The sequence below is a fragment of the Gigantopelta aegis genome, chromosome 11 (genome assembly GCF_016097555.1).
Source record: "Gigantopelta aegis isolate Gae_Host chromosome 11, Gae_host_genome, whole genome shotgun sequence".
Lineage (NCBI taxonomy): Eukaryota > Metazoa > Mollusca > Gastropoda > Neomphalida > Peltospiridae > Gigantopelta > Gigantopelta aegis.
In genome coordinates, this window is record NC_054709.1 from 18,718,949 (window position 1) to 18,732,453 (window position 13,505).

The window sequence follows — 13,505 nt, forward strand, 5'->3', positions numbered from 1 at the left end:
GAGTGCAAGAGGAAGGGAGAGAAACAAAGTGAGATAGTGAGAAAAGAGAGAGAGTGATAAGAGAGAAACTAAGAGAGAGAGGGAGAGAGAGACGGGGTGGGAGAAATAAAGTGTGGGAGAGAGACAAAGTGAGATAGTGAGAAAAGAGAGAGTCATAAGAGAGAAATTACGAGGAGAGAGAGAAAGGGAGAGAGAGAGAGGGAGACGGGGGTAGGGGGAGAGACGGAAAAAAAAGACAAAAAAAGAGAGAGAGAGGGGTGGGGGTCAGGAAATTTGGCAAGAGAAAGGGGGTTTTGTCATACTTTGCTGGAAAATATATTAAAAAGGCACATTTTCATCAGAGAGAGAGAGAGAGAGAGAGAGAGAGAACGAGAGAGAGAGAGAGAGAGAGAGAGGTAAAGAGAGAGGGATGATGGTGGAGTTCCCAGGATAATCGTCATAGCCTGTTAGGGCATGGCGCCATAAAAACTACTCCCCCAATCACATTTATTCTTTCCATCCATCTCTAATAGTTGCCTGTCGTCCTATATTACATCCAAAACACAGAGTGCGTATCCACTCAATGTCGTTGGCAAATCCAAAATAAAATCTGGCTGCCAATGTACTCATCCTATCAATAAACTAGCAATGGATTTGTTGTTACATTCCATAGACAGTACAGTGCATACCTTGGTTTTTGATGTACAAGTCGTACAGTAGTGTTTGGGACGGGGAAAATAGCAACAACACGTTCATCTCTTGAGGGCGATCGATCCTGTGACCCGTCGCACACCTCAGACAAACTCTTTACTGCCAAGCTGATTCCCTCTCCCACTAAACAACTTCAAAAATGCTGAGCCTTGTTTCCAATTACAGACGCGCGTGCGGGAACTTTAGCAGGGAACAGGGTGGGGAGGAGGGGGGTAGGAGGGGTCTAGACTGCGACAAGTGAAGTTTATAATTGGGGTCGAGTCAGGCTCCCTAGGAAAATGTACCATACTTTAAAAAAATTAAAATGTGGGTGCGGGGGGTTGATCCCGAGACTCACCACTACGCATGCACCTGCTATACATGTAGATATATTCGTGTAGACATAAAATTAATTTTGAGCTACTACCAAAACCAAATTATACTAATTTTATAAATTTATAAATAATGTATGAATAGCCGCAATACCCTCAATCTGATTAAAATTAGCTCTACTGGGTCTAGCCAGTAGATCTAACAGCATTGCATGGACTCCCATGTCCAGGTGACATTTCATCTATAAATAACAATATAAATATCGACCAATTACACTTCGCCTTTATAGCGTTATTCGGGAGCATACAAATTCTAAAAATATCGGGCGATACTATTTATGCAATAGGCCAACTTGTTGGTCTATTTCAACATTGAAAAAACAGGGGGAAAAGTGCAGTAATAAACTGTGGATTGTATACTAGTATAAACAGATTTTATGGCTATATCAGCACAGTTTTTTTCAATCTTGAAATAAATTTTATATAAAATTTTATATTGCAATTAGTTTCCGGCATACTTCGTAATTCACCCGAATTATTTCGTATACCCTCAGCATAATCCCAAATGTGACCGGTCTCGGTGGCATCGTGGTTAGGCCATCGGTCTACAGGCTGGTAGGTACTGCATTCAGATCCCAGTTGAGGCATGGTATTTTTAATCCAGATACTGACACCAAACCCTGAGTGAGTGCTCCGCAAGGCTCAATGGGTAGGTGTAAACCACTTGCACCGACCAGTGATCCATAACTGGTTCAACAAAGGCCATGGTTTGTGCTATCCTGCCTGTGGGAAGCGCAAATAAAAGATCTCTTTCTGCTAATCGGAAAGAGTAGCCCATGAAGTGGCGACAGCGGGTTTCCTCTCAAAATCTGTGTGGTCCGTAACCATATGTCTGATGCCATATAACCGTAAATAAAATGTGTTGAGTGCATCGTTAAATAAAGCATTTTTTTAATCCCGAATGTTTTCAAATTATTTTCAAATTACTGGCATGATTTTGCAAGTAAGGTTTTGATTGGTCGAATGAAAGGTCAGCTGGACATGAGCTCCAACAGCTGCTGTTAGATCCACGTGTAATAGTGGAGCTAATTTTAATTAGATTGCAAGACCCTGAATCATTTTACACTCCTTGGTGGGATGTAGCCCAGTGGTAAAGCGCACGCCTGTTGTGCGGTCGGTCTAGGGTCAATCCACGTCGGTGGGCCCATTGGACTATTTCTCGTTCTGGACAGTGCACCACGACTGGTATATCAAAGGCTGTGGTAAATGCTACCCTGTCTGTGGGATGGTGCATATAAAAGAGTACTTGCTACTAATGAAAAAATGTAGTGGTTTCCTCTCTATGACTGTGACAAAAATTACCATATGTTTGACATCCAATAGCCGATTATTAATAAATCAGTGTACTCTAGTGGTGTCGTTAAAGAAAACAAACTTTTTGTTTCATTTTACACTTCACAATTACTGGGTCCGGCAGCTTTAACATGCAAGAAATTCACATTAATTAGAAAAAAAAAATTAATTAAAAAAACATCCGGTAGTCTGTCTAATCCATGAATTTGAGTCAGTGTTAATGTTACAAAGATGAATGTTGCCCGTAATTTGACGATGAATTTCAAAATGTTACTCATTTTGTTCATAACGTCATCTAAGATGCACGTAAAACCCACGAGGGAAAGCACCTTCGATTGCGTGTAGCTATTTACGTTATATCCGGGTTGCATTTTATAGCGAGTACCTATACTATTTGCCTCAGTTAGTGGACATTTCATATTGCAACGGAGCACTCGCATTACATTAAGGCGTAGCCTATTACTATATAAGTTGCCCATACGGTAAACATAATGTAAACATGGTCAACGGTTACAGTGTGAATAAAGTAGGCCCTACCCTGCACATGCCCAGGAGATAAAGCCATTAAGTATAAAATAATGAGTTATTATTGTTTTTGATATTGTTGTTGTTCTTGATGAGGATGATGCAGGCGATGATGATGATGATGGCGTTGGTGTCATGGCGGTGGTGATCAGTGGCGGATCCTGAAAATCCATTGGGGGAGGGGGAAATGACATGAGGCGGAATGCCAAGAGAACTTTGGGGAAGGTACGGAAGTGGGTGAAAATTAATATATAACAAAATTATAACTGTCAGAAAATTTAGGAAGGCCCGGGCTCCAGCCCCCCCCCCCCCCCCCCCCCCAATTTTATTTTTTTTAAATTGGGGGGTGGGGTGGGGATTGTAGCGAGGCGGTTCATGTTTCTCCGGAAAATACATTTTGTAAAAAAAAAAAAAAAAAATCGCTTGAAGAAGGGATGGGGGAATCCACCCCCACCCTGTGCACATGCGACTGCATAATATACATTGTATTGCTGGGTGATTTGTTTTTTAACAAAACATACATTTATAATAAGTTACAGGTGCGGATATTTTGTTTTATTCGCGTAGGCACAGTAGCTACACATACTGCACAAATGCTGTACATTATTCTAAGCTCAACAGATCAAACACCTAATTTAGGAATCCCTTTAATATTATTATAAATCTTCTCTCTTTTTTTCTGTATATTATCCGCGCCTCAGGTTTCATAACCAATAAGATTCTCGTCGAGGTAGATAAAATGTATAGTCTATTCTAAGTGGTTAAATAATGCAAAAAAAAACAAAACAACCCCACACGAGGTTGTAGCCTTAAGATACATTAATTTAATGCGACAATCTCAAAGTTGAAGTGTAGATATACCTTGAATTAAATACCCGCCACCCCACCCCCACCTCCACCTCAAGAAAAAAAAATATCCCCATAACTTTATTTACTCTTTTTTTTCTTCAAATTTATATTATTTTAATATCCAGTAAGGATGACCCACAGATTAAGACGTGATGTTACATTGTTGGATTTGACAAATAACTTAGAACGCACACACTGCATGTGTATTTACTATAAATGATATTAGTAATCACAGACGTAGGGAGCGATGGGCTGGAGGTGGGAGATTGCTCGCACCTCAACTCTCAAGATAATGTATAGGGTGTAGTAGAGGTTTTGTGAGTGGGGACCTCCCATTTCACTTCTCCGCTGGGATCGATCCGTTACGCATTACATTAATGATATGTTTTTAAGCAGGAGAGAGAGAGAGAGAGAGAGAGAGAGAGAGAGAGAGAGAGAGAGAGAGAGAGAGAGAGAGAGAGAGAGAGAGAGAGAGAGAGAGAGAGCGAGGGAGGGAAAATAGGTATAGGGGAGAGAGGGTGAGGCGAAGAGGGTCTACTGGGGAAAAACACGGTGTCCATTGAGGATGATCGACCCTGCGACACATCGCACCTGAGGAAAAACTCTACTACTGTCCCAGCGCGTGTCCAGGGTTTAGAGGTCGAACCCCTCTCATCCCCCCACCCCCACCCCTCACTCACACACACACACCATCTACTCCAAGCAATTTTTTTTCAATGTATTTTTCTGGCAAGTATGACCCGATCCCCCAGTAAATAATTCGCTCGCCACAGACCCCTCTCCTGAACAATTCCCTCCACACACACGTGGGCCCCCACTACATAACATTAGAACCGCCGAACCTTGTTTCCGACGTACATAGTAAATTTTTATATACAATTATTCTCCCATTTTTATAGGGGGTGGGGGAGGGGGGCAGGCTGGCTTTTACCCGAATTGAAGGAAAATACCCGAATCTGGATAACAACATAAATTTACTCCTATTAGCATTACTACCAAACAGCTATATAGGGCTGCAAACGAAGCACTGCGTATTTTTAGATGGATTACAACTAATTTTGAGGGTAGAATGATGGAAATACATGATAAAAAGACCTGAGATTAGCACATTTCCCCCAAATATCTCTATAATTTTTGCCCGAATTAGAGGTTTTTGCTCCAGCACTAGGGAACAGTCCCCCCTCCCCCACACACATCTGCCCCCTTTATGTTTACTACCAATATCAGGATGACCCAAAGCACGTTAAATTTGCTAAAAATGATAATTTAAGAAACAATGTGTAAATAATATTAGGTTAATGGTACAAAACAAAGCTGCAATAATCTCAATTATTTCACACTTCCTAATAGCTGGGGTTAGCGACTTCAACATACAAGAAAATGACATTAATATAGAAAGAAACTAATTTTTTTTTAAAAACATACCATCTACTCCACCAATTAGAATAAATGCCACTGCTAATATGGTACTCATTGTCGGCAATTCGACGATAATTTTCGAAATAGTATCCATGTTTTTACACGACATTTTACAAGATGTAGGTGAAAAAACCTCAGAGAAAACCACCTAACGGAAATACCTGTATCTATTTATGGATACATAATGGTAGCTTTCCTGGAAATTGATTACATAGGAGTATATGATAGACAAATACGACAAGGGCCATAGGGTATGTTAAAGCCGCACACCCTAGTTCCATCCAGCGAAAATAAATTATAATTTGGTTAATCTACAAACCTGTAACACACTTAAATCACGTTTTTATCAAATGGAGTGAAAAAGAAGGTTTTATATCGATAAATACCATGGGAATCCCCATGTCCCAATTGCTTGAAATAATTTTGAAAGTTAGTATTCTGATGTCACCGGTAGATGTCGCTCGAAGCACAACAATGCCTACGTCACGACAAATTTCACAGACTTGGGGTGCGTTTCTTTCACCTCTCCTGGACATATTCCAACTGTTCTGTCCTGGTTGTATCCCCTCTCCAGATATCGTAAGACTTAGCAAAATTATTGGTTTTAAGGGTTTGTAACGTTTTGTATTGAGACACTTACTTGTCTGAACTTTATTGTTACTGAAAATGTTCACGAACTGTGAAGAAAAATCTCACAAATGAACAACAACAAATCGGATGTTGATTGCGCGAACCGTGCACAAGAAAACAAACCGAACCAGAATGATAACGGTCACGTGGTATACCAACGTCTGTGACATTGAAATGGAAATATCCCCTCTAAAAATAGATTAGACCTTGTCTGCTCAACGTTTTTTTCTCAAACGTGCGTCCGTTTTTAAGAAATACGAAAAATGTATTTTGTGGTATTACAAACACCAGGATTACCAGGATTACCAAAAAACACTTCAGGTAAATGGAAATGTATATTCTAAATAATAAACGGTAAGTAAAGTGCAATTTTATTTGTGAAAAAATGGGTTTAATAGCGAAAAACAACGCCGTAATGGTTAACAACTAGCCGTAACTAGGGTGTGTCCCTTTAAAAAGGTGACTGAAAAAAAAAGTCACAATTTAGTATGGGTAAAAAAATCACAGGAAAAAAAGTCTCAATTTTTATTGATCAAAATGTACGAGTTCGTGGATTAAAGTGGCATGATAGTATGCTCTTGTTCAGCTTATTGATTAGGGTGAATTTGTAGTGTGGTTTTTGGTTCCTGGGTCAATTAGGCTTGATTAAAGGAAGAGGCTTCAAACTGTGCAGGGACAGTGACTTGTTACACTTATTGATTAGGGTTTAATTAGGCTAGATTAAACAAAGTGGCTTCATATTGTGGCTTAAGGGGGCATACTTTTAGTACGTACGCATTTTGGGGGGGTGGGGGGGGGGTTGAAAATTTAAGAGCCATTTTGCGTACGCTTGCGTACGTCGGGGGGGGGGGGGGGGTTATCAGGGTAAAATTAATATATATATATATATATAGTTAATTTGATTATTTACTGACGTTCTAGATCGTCGGCGCCTGTTTTGTTCGCCATACTAACCCTTTGCGTCATTTCACTGCATGACCTTTGTGTCATTTGACGCACGCATGCATGGCCAAGAAAATGGCCTCCGGTGGTGATAATTATGACAAATATTCCCAACTTTTGAAATGTATTAAATGTGTAAACCCAACCAAGAAGGCGGGCGAGGTTCAGGAACTTGCCGCGGCCGAATTTATTCGTCGTCAAGCGTTGTTTAATACATTTGTACAATGAGCAGTATTCATTAATTATAGTATACCATGATGACATCGACGGTGGCATTGTCTACATTTACTGGTACTGGCTGACGATCTTTTGCGTATGTACGCAAGGGGGGGGGGGGGGGTATGGGCACTGGCGTACGCATGCATACGGGGGGGGGGGGGGGGAGGGGGTGCAAAAAATCGGAAAATTGTGCGTACGTACTAAATGGATGACCCCTAATATGTTGTTTTCTATTAAAAGTTGACTTTTTTTTCTATGTTTTTTTTTCTGTTACTTTTTTACCTGTGACTTTTTTCCTAGATTCGTTAAAAGTAGAGACGGAACAAAAAATTATTAAAGACCGAGTTATTATTTTCTTCATAAATTCTCTTTTGTCGTTATATCCCAGGATATATATTTTGCAACCCCCTCGGGGAGAGCAGAAAAATTACTGAGAAAAACTAAATGTACACATCACCGAGGGGCCCCCTGAAGTGCGGGGCCCGTAGTACCCGCTACATGTGCTACTAGGAAAAACCGGCTCTGGATGTTGACGATGATGATGATGATGATGATGACGACAACACTGATCATGATGTCAGTTATTTTCAAAATAAAGATTCAAACACTGTTCTTTATATCCACTCAGCAGCCTGGGTCGGCATACATATGTATTATATACGCGACTGAAATCTAGCTACGAGCTAACACTGTACATATATTTCTGCCATCGCCGAATGATTTTCTGAGACAAAACATACATCTATAATAACAGACCAGGCACGGCGGAGCAGGGGCTGGGAGGTGCTGTAGCCCCATCCCCAATAATTGTGAATAAAAAATATGTATGTATATATACTTAGCCTCAGCAGATGGGGGTGTCCGTCTGGACTCCTCAGCCTATACCCCCCCCCCCCCCCCTTCTCTCTGTCTGTGACTCTCTCTCTCTCTCTCTCTGTATGTGTACAGATAGATAGATAGACAGACAGACAAATAGATAGATATACACTGATTTGTTAATCATTGGCTATTGGATGTCAAACATTTGGTAATTCTGACATATAGTCTTAAAGAGGAAACCCGCTACATTTTCCCATTAGTAGTTATGGATATTTTATATGTACCATCCCACATACAGGATAGCACATACCACAGCCTTTGATATACCAGCTGGAACGAAAAATAGCCCAATGGGTCCACCGACGGGGATCGATCCTAGACCGACCACGCATCAGACGGGCACTATATAATGTATATGCACACATGTGCATGTACGTGTGTGCGTGCGTGCGATAGAGTATCGAGCATAACAAAAGAATACAAAAACTTTTAAAAGCATACTACTTTATTATGCGAACATTTGTAAATAATCTACGAAGCAAATAACATAAAAAATTTAAAAGTCGCATTACCACTATCATTGGATTGTCCAAGATATGTTTTAAAGCATCTTTAAATTCCTTATACAAATATATTCTACTCAATGTCCGCTAGGGATTTGCCAAAACTGTCTTGACGACCAATTTGTGAACACCAGGGCTTTCTAGAAACTTGATAAAAATTCATTAGCCATGGGATCAGTGATTTTAAAAATGTACTAGCCACGATTAAAAATTCACTGGCCCTACTTTAAGTAAATACAGTTTTACTAATAGGAATAATTGGATATGTCCCCAAAAAGGAGATAGAGCTTAAAAACACATGGATTGGGGGAGGTGGGTGTGGGGCAGAATATCCATATTTACAAAATACACTTAAATACAGCATTGGACAACTTCTTTGTTTTTTCACTAGCCGTCAGGCATGGCAATAGTAGTTATTTACTAGCCAGATGAGACTACATATAAAAAATGATTATAATCAGAGTTGTATGTATGTATGTATGTATGTACAATGTATTAGAAAACAACTATATACAATTAATAAAATATAATGATAATGGAACTTTTAGCACAAAACTATCATATCCTAGGGAAATCAATTATCCAGTTACTAGTTATATAAAACACAATAAATACATATATTCATATTAAAATTCGATAATTTACTGAGACAATTTAAAATAAGCACTGTTATTGCTGGTTTTGCCTTGATATGCTAACAAAAACAAATACAATGTAATATATAATACAATACAATATACATGTATATATATATACTCTTTAAAACAAGTAGGGGAACTAATAAGAATTTACAATTGCCAAAATTGTAAGGTATATTAGCTGTGGGGAATGGTTATATGATAATAGTGAATTAATTGGGCAAACATTACAACTGGTAGTTCAGTATTACAGTAGGTTTTATGACCACCAAAGATCTTGAAGGATGACTGGGGTTAGAAGTGAAATTTGAAAGATGACGTTTTTTATCAGTAAATCGCAAATTCAAACAATAAAAATGACTAAAAACAAAACAATAACAGAAATACTGTTCCACAGTGATTAATCGACCTTCCTGGAAATTGTCAAAATCGAGAATGACATGCCACGCACGTATGTGGCAACTGCGTGATGCACGTGTAAACAAGGGAATGTGTTTCGGTATGTTGATAAACAGACATTCGTTATTAGGATGTCTGTGGTCAAAACGTATGTTTGGTCTAATAGTTCATAATAACATTAATATTTCAGGTTCCCCTATTTTTTTTGAAGAGTTTTAATTAGAGGTACACATGTAAATCAAATAATAATGAATAATTACCTTTTATGTAATAATAATAATAATAATAATAATAAAATTACAATATCGAGGTTCGACAACCATAACATTTAACAATTGTAATTATATAATTTGAATAAATAATTTAAAAAAAAATAATTGACAGATTTTTTTTAACACATGTATATGTGTGTACATATATGTATGTATGTATGTATGTATGTATGTATGTGTGTGTGTGTGTGTGTGTGTATATATATATATATATATATATATATATATATATATATATATATATATATATAGATATAGATATAAGCAAATGCATTATATATGAGTAGGTAATATTTTATTCAAAGTTAACATGAAGCACAAATTACTCAATATTTTCACACCGCAAAAAAAAAAAAATATATATATATATATATATAAACATCGAAGGAAATGCATTATATAGATAAGAGTACACAAGTTAGTAAAATAAATGTGTTAAAAGTTCTCTTGTACATTAAAATCTTTTAAAGATTTAAAATTAATCATCAACGGTTTTTATTTTCCGTAACGTGCCATTCTTTTATTTTCTTTAGATGGCCACAGACCACAATAATTAATGTTTCTATGTAGCCTCAGAGGCTATAACATTTGTATTAATATCAGCAGGCTCATGGATTTTGGTATGTACCTTTGCCTGCCTGGGGGGAAACATACCCTGAAAAGGACAACCCTCGTTGTCCAGCTCTCTCCCAGGATATTCGTTTAAACAAACACACCCACTAAACCTGGCCGAGTACACCCATTTTACACAAAAAACACTACTTTTGTATGGTTCAGAATTACCACAAAAAAAGTCTTCAATGTCAACAAGTTTCATATGGTTACAAACTACATGCTCTCCCCTGTCAACCTCAGTCAAATTGTTGCCACTTCATAGCTGTCTGCCATGAAATAATCACAGTCGAACAGCAGACTACTTGCGCGGACAAATTTCCAAATGGGAAGATAACTGCAATCTGAGGCCAGATGTTGTTTACAATCTACCAAAAAACATTAAAGGGACATACCCTAGTTTCAACCTGTGAAAATTAACACTAAGTTTAGTTAACCTACAAACCTGTAACACATTTAGATAAAGTTACAATTGAGTGAAACATGAGTCTGTGACTTTGAAATGGTGAAATACCCCCTTATAATAGACTAAAACTGGACTCCATAACTTACTTCTCAGATGCACGTGCGTTTTTAAAAATATGAGAAATGCATTTTGTGATATTAAAAACACCAGGATGACCAAAAACACGTCGAATATACAGACAATGATAATCTAAACAATAAAATCTAAGTAAAGTATGATTTAAGTTATCAAAAACGGTTATAATAGTAACAAATATGTGTTAGTGTTTAAAAACTAGGGTATGTCCCTTTAAACAGATTCTCTGAGGCCCGGCTTCAATTCGACGCAGGCTTGTTTTGTTTTTATTTCATACACAATTCTGTTTGATCATATGGGTACTTTTTTTCCAAAGGAATAACAAAGTAGATCGCCTATCTTTATTTATTTTGTTTACAGGTTGTGTGGTATTGATGCTCTGATGGCTGGCCACTTATCAAGGAATGTCTTTATTCAAGGATTTACGGTAGGTCACATTTCAAAGCATTGTTAGTGAAACGGACATTGTTCTGAAGATGCCTTCTGCATGTTAGCTTTTTTGTGTTAAAAATGGCGACGAGTCTTAAGAATGTACTATGGTACAAAAAATACGACAAACCTACCGTGTGCACAAATGGTCAAGTTTACGCAAATAAGCTTTAAAATTTTTTTAGCAAAATTTGTCCAAAACATCTACAGGTCCTTAATTCATTGTATTGAGGTTAACATTAATATCTGTCGAAAGCCAAAATATGCAACTTTATTAAAACTTTTAGAGAGAGAGAGAGAGAGAGAGAGAGAGAGAGAGATAGAGAGAGAGAGAGAGAGAGTGAATGAGTGTGTGTGTGTACATATTTAAACATGTAATAAAAATAACTCATAACTAACATGAATTACAATGACTAAACAAATAATTTAGATATAAAGGTCACTGCATAATAGGGTTTTTTAAAATTTAATTTATAATTTAAAATATATATATATACACATATACATATAATATATAATCACAGTCAGACCTCGTTACAACGACCATGTTGGTCACTTTGTCATTATATGGAAATTGCCGTTATAAACATGTTTTGTTTAACAACATCACTAGAGCACATTGATTTATAAACATCGGTTAACAATCACATCTCAACATCACTAGAGCACATTGATTAACAATAAACATCGGATAACAATCACATCTCAACACACTAGAGCACATTGATTTATAAACATCGGATAACAATCACATCTCAACATCTCACACCACTAGAGCACATTGATTTATAAACATCGGATAACAATCACATCTCAACACCACTAGAGCACATTGATTTATAAACATCGGATAACAATCACATCTCAACACCACTAGAGCACATTGATTTTATCGGATAACAACATCGGATAACAAACACATCTCAATCACTAGAGCACATTGATTTATAAACATCGGATAACAATCACATCTCAACATCTCAACAACACCACTAGAGCACATTGATTTATAAACATCGGATAACAATCACATCTCAACACCACTAGAGCACATTGATTTATAAACATCGGATAACAATCACATCTCAACACCACTAGAGCACATTGATTTATAAACATCGGATAACAATCACATCTCAACACCACTAGAGCACATTGATTTATAAACATCGGATAACAATCACATCTCAACACCACTAGAGCACATTGATTTATAAACATCGGATAACAATCACATCTCAACATCACTGGAGCACATTGATTTATTAAACATCGGATAACAATCACATCTCAACATCACTGGAGCACATTGATTTATTAAACATCGGATAACAATCACATCTCAACACCACTAGAGCACATTGATTTATAAACATCGGATAACAATCACATCTCAACACCACTAGAGCACATTGATTTATAAACATCGGATAACAATCATATCTCAACATCACTGGAGCACATTGATTTATAAACATTGGATAACAATCATATCTCAACATCACTGGAGCACATTGATTTATTAAACATCGGATAACAATCACATCTCAACATCACTGGAGCACATTGATTTATTAAACATCGGATAACAATCACATCTCAACACCACTAGAGCACATTGATTTATAAACATCGGATATTGGATGTCAAACATTTTGTATTTTTTACATAAAATGTTTATAACGGCAATTTCCATAATAATTCATTAGATAGGAAACCCGCTATATTTTTTCCATTAGTAGCCAGGGATGTTTTATATGCTTCATGCCACAGACATGATAGCACATACCATGGCTTTTTATATACCAGTCGCGGTGCACTGGCTGGAATGAGAAATAGCCCAATGGGCTCACCGATGGGGATTGATCACAGTCCATTATTCAATATATTGTTATCAATCAAGGCGCAATCACTGTCAATCTAATAATTCCTTGGTTAAAGACCTATTTCGTTTACAAAATTTCATAAAGCTAGTAGACTTGATTGTTCGATGTTAATCCTTCAATTGAATGACTAAAGGCATATTTTCAAACGTAATACACGTCTACAGATTTAGCCGAAAGCAGTACGGCATCTGTGATTATGTAATGTCGTTGTAAAGAAGTGTTTTCAGAAGTCAGATGCACGTGTGTTCCTAATTTGCTTGGTCTGTGTTGGAAGGTGTGAATTCCGGTGTAATGAACAGAATAACATTGATGTACATTTGTTTCTGACAATCTGTGGTTGGATGGGTGTAAATGTCGTAGTAACGACGGTCATTGTAACGAGGTCTGCCTTACATTCCCACAAAACTT